Source organism: Furipterus horrens, unplaced genomic scaffold (genome assembly GCF_987537825.1).
Source record: "Furipterus horrens unplaced genomic scaffold, mFurHor1.1.pri manual_scaffold_1, whole genome shotgun sequence".
Classification (NCBI taxonomy): Eukaryota; Metazoa; Chordata; class Mammalia; order Chiroptera; family Furipteridae; genus Furipterus; species Furipterus horrens.
The window spans coordinates 155,673,406-155,691,429 of NW_028327171.1; the positions used below are offsets into that span (position 1 = coordinate 155,673,406).

An 18,024-nucleotide genomic window follows, 5' to 3' on the forward strand; every position below is an offset into this window, starting at 1 on the left:
AGAGTGTAGAGTAAATGTAAGGTTCCTAGAACATAATACCTGTGATAAGTGAGGGAATACTGTATATCAAACCCTGGCTGGTTTGGCTCAGTGGATTGAGCGTCGGCCTGCGAGCTAAGTGTCGCTGGTTCGATCTTCCAGTCAGGGCACATCAGAGAAGGAAAACTCTGATTCCAAAAAACCTCCGCTGCCTTGCGGCATACCTCTTCAGGGGAAAGGCTAAGGGAGTAAACCCCAACAGAAAATCCGGAGCCGGAGTCCCTAAGGCGGTTTGACGTTGTAGTCAACACCGGCAACTCCTGCGGCGCACCTGAAGCCAAGCTGTATTGACTCCGTCTTTCCCTTGGATCCTTCAGCTGCGAAGAGAGGGGGGGTCTGCTGCATGAGCAACAGCAGACCCTCCATATCACCCTGCCCAGGCTCCGTAGCTTCAGCTTCACTGGAGAGGACACTCCAGCGTCATCGCAAGATGTCGATTCAACACGGGAGGAGACAGATACCGTGTCACTCCCGAGTCGGACTGCACAACCATTCTCGGTGGTGCAGATAGACTCTTAAGAAGCTACACCATCGTCTCTCGAGACGGACGGCTGCCGCCGCCGCCGCCGCCGCCGACGACAACAACGACTGTATATCAATAGATGCAGAAAAGGAATTTGAATTTGAAACATTCCAGCATACATTCATGATAAAAACTCACCAAACTGAGAATAGAAGGAAACTTCCGCAACTTGACTAAGAGCGCGTATTTAAAAATCTACAGCTAACATCATACTTAATGGTGAGAAACTATGTACTTTTCTACTATGATCAGGAAGAAGGCAAATATGTTCACTTTCACCACTGCCATTCATCATCATAATGGGTATTTTAATGCAATAAGACAAGAAAAGGAAATAAAATTATACAGATTGGGAAGTAAGAAATAAAACTGTTTCGTTCTCAGATTCAAAGAATCTGGCTTTTCCCAAAACTAAAATCACCCTTGAAAGGGAAGAGATTTCAGAGCATTGATGAAATTGAGGAAAATATGACAGGGTAGCTGATGGCAATTGGGAGAACTGTGTGAGGTCCCAAAGTACATACTTTGAACGGGACTGATGTATCATTGTCCTATGTGCAATGCTTCTTGTATCTTGTATCTTCTTCAACGCATGTGTATTTTTCATATCACATGGCAGGATACCTTCTGGACAGAACTCGTGTGATTTTCTTGTGTTTGGCTTCTTTCACTTAGCACAATGTCATTGAGGCTTATCTGCATTATAGCATGATTCACTACTCCATTCCTTATTATTGGCTGAATAATATTATATGGTGTAGATATTTTTTAATAGTACTTTTGATTATATTATTAGAGTTGTTTCAATTTTCCCCTTTTGCCCACTCCACCCGGTAACCCACTTCCCTCCAGCAATCCCTCCCCTTAGTTCATGTCCATTAGTTGTGCATATAAGTTATTTGGCTTCTCCATTTCCTATACTATCCTTAACATCCCTCTATTTTGTATCTACCAATTATGCTCTTTAATCCCTGTACCTTTACCTTCATTCTTCCTCTTCCTTCTCCCAGTGGATAACCCTCTAAATGATCTCTATATATATGATTCTGTTCCTGTTCTGGTCTTTTGTTTTTCTGTTTTTGTTTTTGTTTTGTTTTTATTCAGTTGATGATAGTTGTGAATTTACTGTCTTTTTAATGTTCTTGGGTTTAATCTTTTTCTTTTTCTTAAATAAATACCTTTAACATTTCATGTAATAATGGCTTGGTCATGATGAACGCCTTCAGCTTTACCTTGTCTGAGAAGCACTTTATCTGTCCTTCCATTCTAAATGATAGTTTTGCTGGATAGAGTAATCTAGGTTGGAGGTCTCTGTTTTTATCACTTTGAATACTTCTTGCCTCCAAAGTTTTTTTTTTAATAGAAAAACCTAACATCACTTTACTTATTTATTAAAATATGTTTTATTGATCATACTGTTACAGTTGTCCCAATTTCCCTTCCCTCTGCTCCCATCCACCCAGTGGCCCCCTCTCTCCAGTTGTCCCCTCCTTTTAGTCCATGTCCATTGGTTGTGCATATAGTTTTTCTCAACCTCTTCCTGTGTATTCCATTCCCTCCATGTTTCTTAACTCCTGTACTATCTCCCTCCCTCTTCCCCTTCCCCTCCCTGCTGACCTCTCCCCAGTATGTTCCCCATACCTATAGTTCTTTTTCCACTCTCGTTGCCTATTCAGTTTGCCTTCGTTTTGATTCCCTAGTTTCTGTTGTTGGTTCTTGTGATGCAGTTTTCATTTTAATGTTCATAGTTTTGATCCTCCTTCTTCTAAACCAGTCCCTTTAACATCTCATATAATAGTGGTTTGGATCTAATGAACTCTTTCAGTTTTATTTTGTCCTGGAAGCACTTTCTCTGCCCTTCTATTCTGAATGACAATTTCACTGGATATTGTATTCGTGGCTGTAGGTTTTGGATTTTCATTACATTAAATATTTCTTGCCAGTCCCTTCTTGCCTGCAGGATCTCCCTTGAGAATTCAGCTGATAGTCTAATCAGGACCCCTTTGTACATGATTCTTTTCTTCTCTCTTGCTGCTTTTAAGATTCTCTCTTTATCTTTAATTTTTGACAATTTGATTATAATGTGTCTTGAGTGTTTCTCCCTTGGTCCAGTTTTTCTGGAACTCTTTGTACTTCCTGGATCTGTAAGTCTATTTCCGTCCCCAAGTTCGGGAAGTTCTGCTTCATTACTTTTTCACATAATTTTTCAATCTCTAGTTCTTCTTCTTCGCCCTCTGGCAATCCTATAATCTGCATGTTCGATCACTTATAGCTGTCCCAGAGGTTTCTGATTCTCTCCTCATTTTCCTTGCTTTCTGTTTCTTCTTTCCGCACTGGTTGACTGTTTGTTCCTTCCCTATGTTCCGGTTTGTTGATTTGATCTCCGGATTTTATTTCCTCACCACTTGTCTCATATGTGTTTTCGTTCTTCTCAGTATGAGTGGCTTTCAATCCTTTCTCGTCTTGTTCCAAATCTTTTGTTAATTCTGTAAGACATCTAATGACTATAGCTCTGAATTGAGCCTCTGAAAGGTTTCTTATTTGTCTGTCATTCTTTATCTGCTGCCTGGTGAGCTGCGTCACCGGGATTTCTATAGTTGTCTGCCTCATTTTGACAGATTTGTATTTTGCTTTGCTTCTTGGGCAGGCTATAGGGGGCAGAGCCCGTGTTCTCGTCACAACCCAGCGACCGATCTGCTATCTTTTTCGCCGCGCTGTGGCACTTTGTTGTCACTACCTGGCGACCGGTGGCGATCTGCAACTTTTTTCACGGCACTGTGGTGCTTTGTGTGGGGGCGGGGGTCCAAGATGGATTCCTGCCATTATTCTCCGCTGGGAGACTGGGATCCATCCTCCTGCCCTCTGGGCCTCACTGTCTGAGACAATGCGGGGGCTGCCTTTCCCAGCGCTGGGGTCGTGAGCTGCCGGGGCTTGACTGCAGCCGGTATTGCTCTCCCTGCCGCTGTCCCTGGTGCTACTGCAAACAGCACTGCTCGATTTCCGCTCTTCCTATCTGTCTGACGAGCACTGCTGCTTTATCACTTCGTACATTGAGCTTCTGTGCAGTTTTATTTTCTGGAATTTCTAGTTATCTTTTATTTTGAGTTAGTTGTATTCCTTTCTAGTTGTAGAGGGAGACTAAGCGTGTCAGTCTAAGTCTCCATCTTAGTCAGAAGTCTAACATCCACCTACAAAGTTTCTTTTGAGAAATCAGCTGATAGTCTTATGGGAACTCCTGTGTAGGTAACTCCACTTTTCTCTTGCTCCTTTTAAGATTCTCTCTTTATCTTTAACCTTTGGCATTTTAATTATGATGTGTCTTGATGTGGTCCTCTTTGGGTCCAACTTTCGGGACTCTGTGCTTCCTGGATTTGTATGTCTATTTCCTTCACCAAATCAGGGAAATCTTTGGTTATTTTTTCAAATAAGTTTTCAATTTCTTGCTCTTCCTTTCTCCTTCTGGCATCTCTATGATTTGGTTGTTGGCACATTAGGAGATGTCACAGAGTCTTCTTATACTATCCTCTTTTTTTTTTTTCTAAATTCTTTCTTTCTTTTTTCTGTTCTGGTTGACTGTTTAGCTCTTACTTGTTTCAAATCATTCATATGAATTCCAGCTTCCCTCCCTTCACTCTTGGATCCCTGTGATTTTTTCTTTATTTCACATAGTGAAATGTTGTTGCCATACTCAATGAGTTCTTTGAGAATCTTGATCACCAATGTTTTGAACTCTTCATCTGATAGGTTGACCATCCCCCTATGTTTAGTTCCCTTTCTGGGGTTTTGTTCTGTTCTTTCACTTGGGCCTTCTTTGTCTCCTCAATTTGGCAGCCTCCCTGTATTTGTTTCTGTGTATTAGGTAGAGCTCCTTTGACTCCCTGTAAAAGGCATCTGTAAATTGTGTGGGGTGGAACCTTACGCAATTGCCATGGTGGGGCTTCCTCCTTCACCACTTTGTGGCTGTGTGTGAGTTGAGGTCTTTGCAAGAGGACTGTACCACTGCCTGGCTTGTGGAGGTTTCCCTAACACTTTCCATTTCCAGTCACTTCACCCACTCCCCGTATGCAACTGGCACCCTTCCAGCAGTTGATCTGGTGTTAAATCCCAGAGTAGGTGGGTTTGCATATGTTTCAATACCATGAGGCTCTCTAAGCAAAGTTTCCTGAAAATCCAGCAGTTTCTCCCACCGACCAAACACCCACAGATTTTTACAGCTAGAAGTTATGGGGATTTATCTTCCTTGAACTGGAACCCTGGGCTGTGGGTTCTAGCCTGGGGCTGGGATTGCTTGCTCCCATTGACTTATCCATCCTTTTATCCATCACAAGTGTATTTGGGACTAACCGTGCCCATTCTGCCAATGCCACTTTCTCTCCATGCTACACCACATCTCCTCGCCTCTCTACCTCATCTCCATATCTCTGCCCCTACCACACCTTTGGGTATTGTGGCTTCTTTAAATACTTCACTGTTGGACTTCCATACAGTTTGATTTTCTGAGAATTCTGGGTGTTAATTGTTTTGAGATTTAGCTGTAATGCTTTTTGTGGTTACATGAGGAGGTCAAGTGTTTCTTTTTTTTTTTTTTTTTTAGTTATGTTCCTTAATTCCATCCAGCAACAGCAGAACATCACAATGTCAGCTGTGCACCAAAAGAACCAGGAATTCTTTTGCACTACAGCGTAACCTAAGGAGCTGAAGTGTTTCTTGACCCATAGTGTTAATGGATATGTTTTAATCCAGTCATCTGTTGATGAACATTTTTATTGTTTCACATTTTTGACTATTGTGAACGGTGCTGTTCTTGTTTATCCATTCATTTGTTAATTAACATTTTGGTTTTTTCCTCCACCTTGGCTATCATGAATAATGATGCTATAAACATTCATGTAAAAAAATGTATTTGACTTCTGTTTTCACTTCTCTAGGGTATACCTGAAAAAAATGCAATTGCTGCGTCATAAGAAAATTCTGTTTAACTTTTTCAGAAATTGCTAAAATGTTTGCACAGCTGCTGAACCATTCTCTGTTGTCAACAGAAAACTTACATATGAGAGGTTCCTAGCTCTCCACATACTCACCAATGCTTGTTTCTTTAAAAAAAAAATTTTTTATGGTCAACTTGGTGGCTATGAACTGGTATCTTGCTGTGGTATTGATTTGCATTTCCTTGATGACTAAATGATGTTAAGCATCTTTTTGCCTTTTTATTAGCAATTTGTATACCTTCTTCAGATATATATCAATTCAGATCCTTTGTCCATTTTTCATTTGGCTTTTTTGTCTTATTATTGAGTTATAAGAGGTCTTTCCATATTCAACATACAAATCCCTTATGATGTATTTAATTAGAAAATATTTTCTCCCATTTTGTAGGCTGTCTTTTCACCTTCTTGATAATGTCTTTGGAAGTACAGAAGTTTTTAATGTTGATGAAGTCCAATTATCTACTTTTTTAGTTGCTAACTTCTAAGAAAAGTGTTTCAGCATTTCCAAAAGTGACTATACCATTTTACATGTCCACTAGCAGTATGAGAGTTCCAGTTTTGCAAATCCTAAGCAACATTCAGTATTGACATCTTTTTAACCTTAATAAGATTAATGAGTGTGAAGGGGTCTCAGTTTGATTTATTTGCATTTCCCTGTTGTCCAATGATGTTGAGCATATTTTGATGTGCTTATTTAACTACCCATACATCTTTTTTTTGTGAATAGATCACTTTTCTTATTAATGAGTCATAAGAGTACTTTTTATATTCTGGATTGCCTTTTCATTTTTTAAAAGATTTTATTCATTTCTTTTTAGAGAGGGAGAGGAGAGAAACATCAATGTGTGGCTGCCTCTCGCACACCTGCAACTGGGAACCTGGCCCACAACCCAGGCATGTGCCCCAACTTGGAATTGAACCAGAGACCCTTTGGTTTGCAGATCGGCGCTCAATCCACTGAGCTACACCACCCAGGGCTCCTTTTCATTTTTTAATGGTGTGTTCAAAGAGCAAAATATTTACCTTTTGATTTTCAAAAACCAATTTATTATATTTCCTCTTATGGTTCATACTTTTTGAGTATTACTTAAGAATCATTTTCCCACTTCAACTTAACAAACACTTTTTCCCATGTTTTCCCCCCTAAATTTATAGTGTTAGGTTTACATTTAAGTCTATGCTTCATTTTGAGTTAATTTTTCCTCATGGTATAAAGTATGATCTAATAATTTTCTCCCATATAAATAGCCATTTGTATCAACATCATTTATTGAAAAGATACTCCATTCCCTCACGGAATTACTTCGATATCTTTGATGAAAACTAGCTAATTATGTGTGTTCAGGTTTAATACTGAATTCAGTTCCTTTGTTACTTAGTCCTATTATTTCACAAATAACAAGTTGTCTTGATTGCAGTTGTCTTGCTTGAAATCATAAGGGTAACTATTCCTACTCTGTTTATCATATAAAAATTGCTTTGCCTATTCTTGATTTTTTCTGCATTTCCATGTAAATTTTAGAATCAGCTTGTCATGTTCTACCAAAAGAGTTGACGTTTTAAGATTGTGTTGAATATATTGATCAATTTATTTAGAAGTGACACCTGAATAATCTTGAATGTTCCAATCCATGAACATGATATAACTCTCTAGTGATTCAGTTGATCTTTAAATTCTCTCATTCATATTTTGTACTTTTAAGGGTAGATGTTGTGGATGCTTTCTGTTATACTTACTCCTAAGTGTTGTCTTTTTGACTCAAGTGTAAATAGAATTTTTAAAAACCTTCCAATTGTTTTCTACTAAAATACAACTGATTTCTGTATTTTAACTCTGAATCCTGTAACATTGTTAAAAGTTTTCTTTGTTCTGGCTGTTTTTCAGACTTCTTAGATTTTTCTAGTAGAGAATCTTATAACTTGAGAGCATGGAGATCTTCATTTTTTCCTTTATAAAATGTATACACATTATTGCTATTATTATTATTTTGCCTTAATGCAATGCTTAGTACATTGGTACAATGTGAAATATAAGTGGTTAAAATGGGCATTCTATCCATATTTCAGAACTGTGGGGCAAAATATTCAGTATTTCACTACTAGGTATGATGCTAATTTAGTTTTCAGTAGAAATACCTTATCACATTAAGAAATTCTCTATTGTTCATAGTTTGCTGAGTTTTATCATATGTGTGTGTTGAATTTTGTCAATTGCTTTTTCTCACATTTGAAATGTTTTTTTTTATTTTATTAATATATTAAATTAGCATTGATAGGGTATTAAATGAGAGAGTATTCATCTAGCCTTGAATTCCTGGACTAAATCTTTGTTCATGATATACTATCCTTTCTATATATAATTTAATTTCATATGCTATACTTATTTTTGTATTTAAATTCATGAGGAATACTGGTATGTAAATGTCCATTCTGTAATTTCTCTGCAAGGTTTGGCATTACTATACTTACCTAATTGAACATGTGGTATTCAGATTTTCAAGATTTGGACTTCTGTTTAAGATGGAGGTGTAGATAGATATGATTGGCCTCCTTGTGCAATCATAGAAAAAGTTACAACCAAATCCCAAAAGCTAATAACAACCAGAACCATCATAAAATAGAGCTATATAGAAGTCTGACAACCAAGGATTTAAAGAAGCCACAGTCATCCAAACAGGTAGGTGGGGTGGAGTCATGGAGATGAGATGGAGAGGCAATGTGGTGCACGGAAGCTGCAGCAGCAAAACAGTCCTACATTCACATGTGGTGGATAAAAATCGGGAGGGATACCTGGGGAGCAAGTATATTTTATTGATTATGCTGTGATAGTTGTCCCAATGTTCTCCCTTTGCCCTGCTCTGCCCAATACCCCCCTTCCCTCCAGCAATACCCCCTTACTTAATTCATGTCCATGAGTCATGCCTATAAGTTCTTTGGCTTCTCCTTTTCCTATACTAGTCTTAACAAACCCCTGTCTACTTTTTTTCCCTAAAAATTATGCTTCTTAATCCCTGCACCATTTCCCCCATTCTTCCTTTTCCTCCTCCCAGCTGATAACCCTCCAAATGATCTCCATACCTATGACTCTTTTCCTCTTTTGGTTGTCTGCTTAGTTTGTTTATGTTTTCTTAGATTAGTTTTTGGTAGTTGTGAGTATGTTGTCATTTTAATGTTCATGGTTTTGATCTTTTTTCTTGAGTAAGTCCCTTTAACATTTCATGTAATAATGGTTTGGTGATGACGAATTCCATTAGTTTTACCTTGTCTGGGAAGCACTTTATCTGCCCTTTCATTCTAAATGATAGCTTTGCTCGATAGAGTATCTTGGTTGTAGGTCCTTGCTTTTCATTACTTTGAATACTTCTTGCCAGCTCCTTCTTGCCTGCAAAGTTTCTTTTAAAAAAATCACCTGATAATCTTATGGGAGCTCTTTTGTAGGTAACTCTCTGCTTTTCTCTTGCTGCTTTTAAGAGTCCCTCTTATCTTTAACCTTTGGCATTTTAATTATGATGTGTCTGGGAGTGGTCCTCTTTGGGTCCAACTTGTTTGGGACTCTTTGCTTCCTGGACTTGTATGTCTATTTCCTTCAACGAATTAAGGAAGTTTTGTTTCATTATTTTTTCAAATAGTTTTCAATTTCTTGCCCTTCCTCTTCTCTGACACTCCTGTGATTTGGATGTTGTAAAGTTGTTACATAGTTTCCTAAGCCCCTCCTTGTTTTTTTGAATTCTTGTTCCTTCTTTCTGTCCTGGTCAAATGTTTATTTCTTCCTTATGTTCCATATCATTGATTTGAATCCTGGCTTCTTTTCCTTCACCGTTGGTTCTCTGTAGATTTTTATTTCACTTAGTGTAATTTATTTCACTTTCATTTCCTACTTTATGTTGTTGCTGTACTCACTGAGTTCTCTGTGCATCCTTATCACCAGCGTTTTGTACTTTGCCTCTGATAGGTTGGCTATCTCCTTTTTGCTTAGCTCTTTTTCTGGTGTTCTGTTATATTCTTTCATCTGGGCCATATTTCCTTGGTTCCTCAATTTGGAAGCCTCCCTATGTTTGTTTCTTTGTATTAGGTAGAGCTGCTTTGACTCTCTGTCCTAGTATACCTGTTAAGTAGTGTGGGGAGAAATCTTAGGTATTCATCAGGCCTAGGCAACCTGCTTCATCACTTTGTGGCTGTGTGGGGGGAAGGGCTCAGAGAGGGGCCAATGCCACTAACTGGCCTCTGGAGGTTTGCCAAGCACTTGCCCCATTTCCAGTCATTTCTCTTACTTCCTGTATGCAACTAGTGCCCTTCCAGCTGCTGCCCTGGTGGTAAAACCCAGAGTAGGTGGTTTTGCCTGCATTCTAAGGACATGCCAGCCCTTTAAGTGGTGAAAGTCCTGCAGTTTCTTCCACCATCCCAACCTCCCCTGGTTTTTACAACCAGAGGTAATGGGGATTTATCTTCCTGGTACTGGAAGCCTATGCTGTGTGTTCTGGCCTGGAGCTGGGACCGCTTGTTCCCAATGCATCCCCCCTGATTTTTACCCACCACACGCGAATGCAGGACCATCTGTATCACTGCCGCCACTGCCTCTCCACACCACAAATGTGTCCACCCATCTCTGCCACTCCACCCCTCCTGCCCATCTGTATGAATGTGGTTTGTTTAAATCTTGGTTTTCAGAGTTCCACACAGCTCAATTTTCTGACGGTTCTGGGTGTTATTTGTTTTGAGATCTGGTTGTAATTCTTTCTATGGCTGTGAAAGGAGGCAAAGCATATCTCCCTATGCCTGCACGTGGACCGGACATGCCTCACTTCTGTTATCTTTATTCATTTCTAGCTCTACTCTGGATTTTCTTTTCTTTTTCTGCCTTCTTAGTGTGGGACTTAGATCACTGACTTCAGAACATTCTTATTTTCTAATTTAAGGAATCTGTGTTGCCTCTTTAAGTACTGCTCATCTGCTTTCCCCAAATTTTGGTATGTTGTATTTTCACCATTACTCACTTCCAAGTATTTTCTAATTTCCCTAATGATTTCTTTTTTGCCCTATAACTTGTTTGGGAGTATATTGTTAAATTAAAAATATTTGGTATTTTCCTATCTTGTAGTTACTAAATTTTATTTTAATTTTAGGAGTTAAGAAAACATATTCTGTATAATTTCATTCTTTTTAAATTTGTGGATTTGTTTTATATTCCATCATATGATCTAGATTTGGTTATATACAATATACACATAAAATATGTGTTTGGCAGTTTGGAGGATATAGTATTCTACAAGTATTCATTACATCAAGACAATTCATAGTGTTGCTCAAATCTATACCTTTATTAATTTTTTTCTAGGTATTCTATTAATTACTGAGAAGTTGTTAAAATTTCCTATCATTGTGGAAGCATCAATTTCTTTGAATTCTCTCAATTTTTGCTTTCTGTATGTTAACGTTGCTGTTAAATACCTAGACATTTCTAGTTATGTCTTCCTAAAATGTCCTTTTATCATTATGACATATTTTTCTTTATACCTGATAACACTATCTTGAATGTTTTTTATTTTTTTGACATTAATATAGTTATTGTTTTTCATACTTGCTGTCTGGTATAGTTTTGTCCACTAATTTACTTCCAATATATCTGTATGTTTTTATATCTAAAGGGTACCTCTTGTAAGCAGTATATAGTTTGGTCTTCCTTTTTTATTCACTCAGACAATCTCTTACTTTTAATTGTAGTGTTTAGATCTTTAACGTTTAATACTATTATCACTAGATTTCATTCAACCACTTATTATTTTTCTTTTTGTTTGTGCTGCTGTTGTATTGCTGATGTTTCTTCTTTCATGTATTCTAAAAATATAATTTAAATAAGTTAATATTCCATTTTAATCCTTCTATTGGTTTTTGAGCTATGCCTCTTTGTATTTCATTTTTAGTGTTTTCCATAAGGAACATAATATATATCTTCAGTCTTTCAGAATTCAACCACATACCTTTTCATGTAAAATATAAACACCTCACAAGCATATATGTCCCATTAATCATCTCTCCAACACACACCATACTTCTTTATAGTTTTATATGTTTCCTAGTAGTTCTATATATTTATTTTGTTACTCATATATTTATTATATCTGCATATATAGAAATCCCCAAAGGACAATGCTATAATTTTACTTTAAACATCCATATGTCCTTTTAAAGAACTTGAGGATAAAAAATCTCTTTAAAATTTTTATCCAGGTATTTACCATTTCTATGTTCTTCAGTTACCCCTGAAGATCCAAGTTTTCTGTTAATATTACTCTTTTTTCCTTTAAGTGATTTCTAGCACCATTTCTTGTAATACAGGTCTACTGGAAACAAATTTCTCTTAGTATCACATTTATAAAATTGTCTTAATTTTGCCATCATTTCTGAAGAATATTTTCAATGGACACAGAATTTTGGCACTTGAATCATTGTTCTTTTGTCCTGTCTGCCTTCATGATTTTCTCTTTATTTTAGGACTTCATATTACATATAAAGTGTCTAGGCATCATTTTCCTCAAATAGCCCTCCTGGTTCTAAACTGCACTTCAACATGCCTCATCCCTTGATTTTCTGTTATATCCAATATGCCAGTCCTCTAATTCTGGCCCTCTCTTACTATCTCCTTTCTTCACTCATAAGCTATCAATGTTGGAATGGTTAGAACTACTGATTTACAAGTTAATGTTTTATAATTCAACTTAGACATCAGAGTTCCATGGCAATACATTAATTCTCCCAGAGGACCATTCCAAGCAAAAATATGCTTGAAGGAGAGATACACATTAAGAAAGAAAAAGAAAATAGTGATTATACAAGACATCAAAAACTAGCCTCCTTCTAGAAAGAGCTATGTCAAATTCTTTTTGAAGTTAATAGTCTAATATCTTTTAAATAAGTTCAAAGGTAAAAGTTTCAATTTTTAAAAGCAGAGAACAGATCAGATAAGATAGTTATAATTTAAGGGGTCATTTCACCAATTAGACAAAAGACAATTGTCCAGTCTTTCTGAAGTTATCAGAGTCCTACTGAATTAGTGAACATGGACTCTTTTCCTCAGGGATACTCAAGATATTGGTTGAACTAGTAGAAACAAAGTGTTCACATATTCTTAGTAAATAATCTGATATGTTTATGTCATTGAGATCAAAGACCAGAAATGCTTATACTAATGATCTTTTAGCATGTATTTTTCCCTGCTAATGGCCACTTCCCATGGATATATAGTTTATAATCATAAGTGTAAATTCTTTTATAAAACAATTAATCCTAATATATATAATATTGTTAACTACTCTTATAATGGTTCTCATGGTAGCTGCCAAGGATATAGCCATTCTGTCAGACTTCAAAGTGAACTGAAATTCTTCAACTCATGTTCATCCCAGGAACCCTTTACGTGTTCTTTTTTTCTTTTTATATATATTATTATCATGGTATAGTCAATATTAATATTTCATTTTCCATATAAGTAAACATTCTACACTTTTGTATATGATATAAAAATAGTTCTCTAGTGGCAAGAAAATATTAATTTTGCTTAAAAATATAAGACTGCTCATAATTAATTGAAAAATCAGGATTTATGGTACACACTTCAAAAATAAAGATGAAATGGTATAATAGCTGTGAACATACTTAAGGATTATAATTTAGATAATTTATACTATCCTACTAGTTAAATACACAAATTGTAACCTAAACACTAGTTCCAAGGGATCGCATTCTATATAAACAATCTTCAGTAACTGTCAATATTATCTACTTTTCCTTTCTTATAATTCTCTCAATTGGGAAAGATAAACACATGAAAATAGAATTGTATGTTTTCATTAAAATATAAAAGATAGAAATTAGACAATACTTCACCCTGTACAGCATCCTAGGTCCTAGAATCCTCATGGAAATATACATATGCCAGTGATACTAACCAAATAAGAGTGAAGGTTTTTCATGGATAAGCAGTACCTACTTAATTCTTATGGAGAAAGAGAGGTGTTATAGCTTTACGGTTCCTCCCATTGCTTAAGATTCCGATGAGATTTTGCCAGCTAACCTGGTATAAGTATACAATATACACATAGCATATTTCTGGGAGTTTATTGGAAGGCAAGTGTTACAGGTCAAATGCCAAGCTTTGTCTAAACCAGGCCCCAAACTTCCTTAAAGTTTCCCTTAATATACTTGCAACCCCATTTGTATTTGGGAAGTTCTTACATTAAAGAGAGTCTAAGGACCATAATCACCAATCCATTTCTCTATAGTCCATTTCTTGATACTTAGTGAGTTATCATTTAGCCAGTAACATGAGGCATACTTCCGTATTTTTGTAAGTGGGGATCATGGATTCTGATACATATATAGGTATGAATTTACTGAGTACAATTTGTTCCCTTTGAGCATCATCATGGACTTGAGGCTTTTTATAGATTCAAGTGGTTCCAGTTATTATAATCATGGTCTTCTTTTTCATGTTTTAAGTATCAAAATTTAGCCAATAGAAGGTCTTTAATGCTGTAATCTTTGTCAGTACTTCCAGACATCTTGGAAAGTATTCTTGCTTTCTCACAATAATACATTCCAGAACACTATTATTTTTCCTGACTGCAAACATAAAAGCAGTATTCTACAAAAAATTCTGCCTCATTGCAGTGGACAATAATATTTGCAGGAAGCCAACAAACAAAATATTTAAACTCAGATGGCTTTAGTTTCCTCTTTAAAATGAGTATTTTAGAACACACTGAGCACACAGGACTCCTTGAAAAAATGGTTCATTTTAAGGATGGGGAAAAAATGTACAAGATAAGTATAAAATATGTTTTTTAAAAATATTTTTTAAATTTATTTTTAGAGAGAGGGTAAGTGAGGGAGAAAGAGTGAGAAACATTGATCGGTTGCCTCTCGTAGGTGCCCCGACTGGAGATGGAACCTGCAACCCAGGCATGTGCCCTGACAACAAATCAAAGTGGCGACCTTCACTTTGCAGAAGGATGCTGATCCAACTGAGACACAAGGGCAGGGTAAACATAAAATATTTTGTAAAGGAAAGAAATGAATTGCTCAAAAAGTGAGATGCCAATAAACAAATTTTACAAAAGAAGTGTAACACCTGCATACTTGAAACAGCAAATCATTGCTGAAAGAAATTTAAAGATCTAAGTAAATGGAAAGATAGCCATGTTCATGGCTTCAAATATTTAACTTTAATAAAATGGCAATATCCCCCAAGTTGATAAAGATATTCAGCACAATCCCCATTCAAATCTGAGATGTGTTCCTGCTCTCCTGTGCCACATAAATTGACAAGCTGATTCTAGTTTCCACATGGAAGCATCAAGGGACCTGGGAAACCAAAACCATCTTGTAAAAATGGCACACTATTGTAGGACTCACATTTCCCAAATTTGAAACTTATTACAAAGCAACGGTAATCAAGACAGTGTGGTAATAACCTAAAAAAAAAAAAAAAAAAAAACAGAGAGGTCAATGAAAACAATTGAGAGACCAAAAATAAACACTACCACCTACAGTAGATTGATTTTTGACAAGAGTACTGAGAGAATTCCGTGGGAAAAAAAGAAATGGTACTGAAAACAGTATCCACATGCAAAAGAATAGTTGGACCTCTACCTTACACCAAACACAGAAAATTAACTCGAAATGGATCATAGACCTAAAAATAATTGTTGAAAATATAAAACTCCTAAAAAAAAAACATAGGAGTAAATCCTCATGATCATGGATTAGGCAATGGCTTCTTAGATACAACACCAAAAAAGCACAAACAATTAAAGAAAAAAATAGGTAAAATGGACTTCATTAAAATGAAAAACTTTTGGGCTTCAAAGCACATAAACAAGAAAGTAAAAAGACAACTTACAGAATGGAGTAAAATATTTGCAAATCACATATCTAACAAGGTACTTTTGTCCAATATTTTTAACTGTTAAAAAAACTAAAAATAGGCAAAGGATCTAAATACACATTTCTTCAAAGATATACAAATGACTGAAAAGGATATGAAAAGATGTTCAATATTAGTTATTGGGGAAATCCAAATCAAAGCCAGTAAGATACCACTTCACACCCACTAGGATAGCTAAAATAAAGATGACAGACAATAACAAGTGTTGGTGAAGACGTAGAGAAATTGGCCCTGGTCAGCTACCTCAGTTGGTTAGAGCATCATCCCGGTATGCCAAGGTTGCGGGTTCAATCCCGAGTCAGGACACATACAAGAATCAATCAATGAATGCATAAATAAGTGGAACAACAATTGATCTCTCTCTCTCTCTCTCTCTCTCTCTCTCTCTCTCTCTCTCACTCATCAATAAAAGAAATTATTTCAAAAAAAATAAAAAAAGATTTAGAGAAATTGGAACTCTCATACATTATTGGTGGGAAAGTAAAATAGCATAGCTGCTTTGAAAACTACTTTGCCAGTTTAACAAAATGCTAAATATATAGTTACCATGTCCCTCAGAAATTCCACTCCTGGGTATACACTCAGAAGATTTGAAAACATATGACCACACAAAATCTTGTACATGAATGTTCATAGAAACACAAATCACAATAGCCAAGACATAGAAACAACCTGTCCATCAACTGATCAACTGATAAACAAAATGCAGTATTACCCATAAATTGGGATATTGCTTGGTAATAAAAAACAATGACATACCAATACAAAAAAAAAAAAAACCAGGGAGTATTTGTATTGAGGTTTAAATTTCAATATATAAATTAATTTAAGAAAAATTAGAAAAAATTTAGATGATAAGATTTTTATTTTTAAAAATATGCCTTTCTATTGGTCCATGTCTTCTCTGGAATCTTTCTGGGGGTATTATATTTTATCTCATGTGGTTTTAGGCACTTTGTATTAAGTTTATGCCTGTCTTTTTTGCTACATTATTTTTCTCTTGCTATTGAAATTTTATCTTCTTTTCTATTACATCTCTGCTTATTTCTGTGATTATGTGTTGTTAATTTTTTTATTGCCATTCAGTCCCCTTATACCCCCACTCCCAGCAATCGCCACACTGTTGTCCGCGTCCATGAGTCCTTTTTCCTTTTTGCTCAGTCCCTCATATGTGATGCTAATTTTATATTTAGCTCATAACCTGGTATTTAAATCTTCTTTTTTTTTTTTTTTACTAGTTTATCCATTTAGTTTACCTTGGGGGGGGGGCGTTTGGATATAGAATTACACCATCTGCAGATAGAAATAGTTTACCTCTTTTCCTTTCCAATATTTATGCCCATAAGTTCTTAAGTGCTCTCTAAAATTTGCATGGCAATATTAGGCATCCTTTTCTTTTCCTCAACTTACTAGCAATGCTATTGTTTTCCTATTGACAAATGGATTTAACACAGGGAATTAGATGAATACAAAATTACAGGAAAGGCTGGAGGAACATCTTCTAAAAAGACTCTTTAAAAATGACTCCCAGAACAAAATCACTGAATATTTTAAACCTGATGGATAGCAGCAACAGCCAAGAGAAACAGAAAGGTAGCCCTCATTCACTCCTGCCTTCCAAATTTTGCAGAAATGCATTTTATTAGAGAGACTTAATGTGTATCCAGAACCTTAGCAGCAAGAGATTCAAGAAGTGCAATTCTTAGCTTCGAAGTCTCTTCAGTACAAGAAGGCACAATAGAATGTAATTTAATAAATGTTGAATGAGCCAAACAACCCCAAAATCCTTTTGATTCCTCAATTGGAGGCAGAAAATTTTTGTATGCATTAGTAAACTATTCTCCATTGCTACACAAGATAGAATATGAGTGTGATAGCAACAGAAATAAAATATTATAAAGGAAAAGCTTTTCCACTTACAGAATTATGAAACATAAGAAAGTCCATCTCAAAAGAAAATAAAATCAGATCAAGTAAATGTATTTTCTAGGATCATTAAGGTACAGTTTTATCTAAAATGCTGTACAGAAAAATGATTCTCCGAATTTCCTGAAGTTTAATTATTATCCATTCTCTTTATATTATTTACTCAGAGAATATAACAAAATCTTAGTTTTTTCTAAATGAAGGCTCCAATTATCTTTATCTACCAGTGCTGTTCAATACGTCCAGTTAGAATATGAATCAAACTGTTTTTTTTTTAACATATTATCTTACTTTATTCAAATACCAGTCTGAGCACACACAGTCCAAGAACATTCAAATAATAAAACAAAAAGAAACAGATATTAAATATTGCTCTTCAAACATTATAGCCAATGATGCCACACTTGCCTATGATATTGCTGACATAAAACCACATCCATATGTCAGTGACCACCAAAACATTCAGCAAAGCTGTTTGAAGCTACCAGTTTAAGCATTATCAAGTTTTTTTTGTTGTTGTTTTTTTTTTTTTTTCCAAGCTCTGAATAGCTGTAGGTATCTCAGCCGGCATGGGAGGAACAAGTTCAACCTTGGCATAGTGCCAA

General features: G+C 36.0%; 1 protein-coding gene and 1 non-coding gene across 2 annotated transcripts in view; both read right to left on the bottom strand.

The window, feature by feature from the left end:
- Positions 1–18,024, bottom strand: part of LOC150022090 (WD repeat, SAM and U-box domain-containing protein 1) — a 429,825-nt gene that overhangs the window by 374,784 nt on the left and 37,017 nt on the right. The window lies entirely within an intron of this gene.
- LOC150022093 (small nucleolar RNA SNORA46) lies at positions 5,157–5,284 on the bottom strand. Its single transcript, XR_016513687.1, has one exon. It is a non-coding gene; the product is annotated as a small nucleolar RNA SNORA46 (small nucleolar RNA).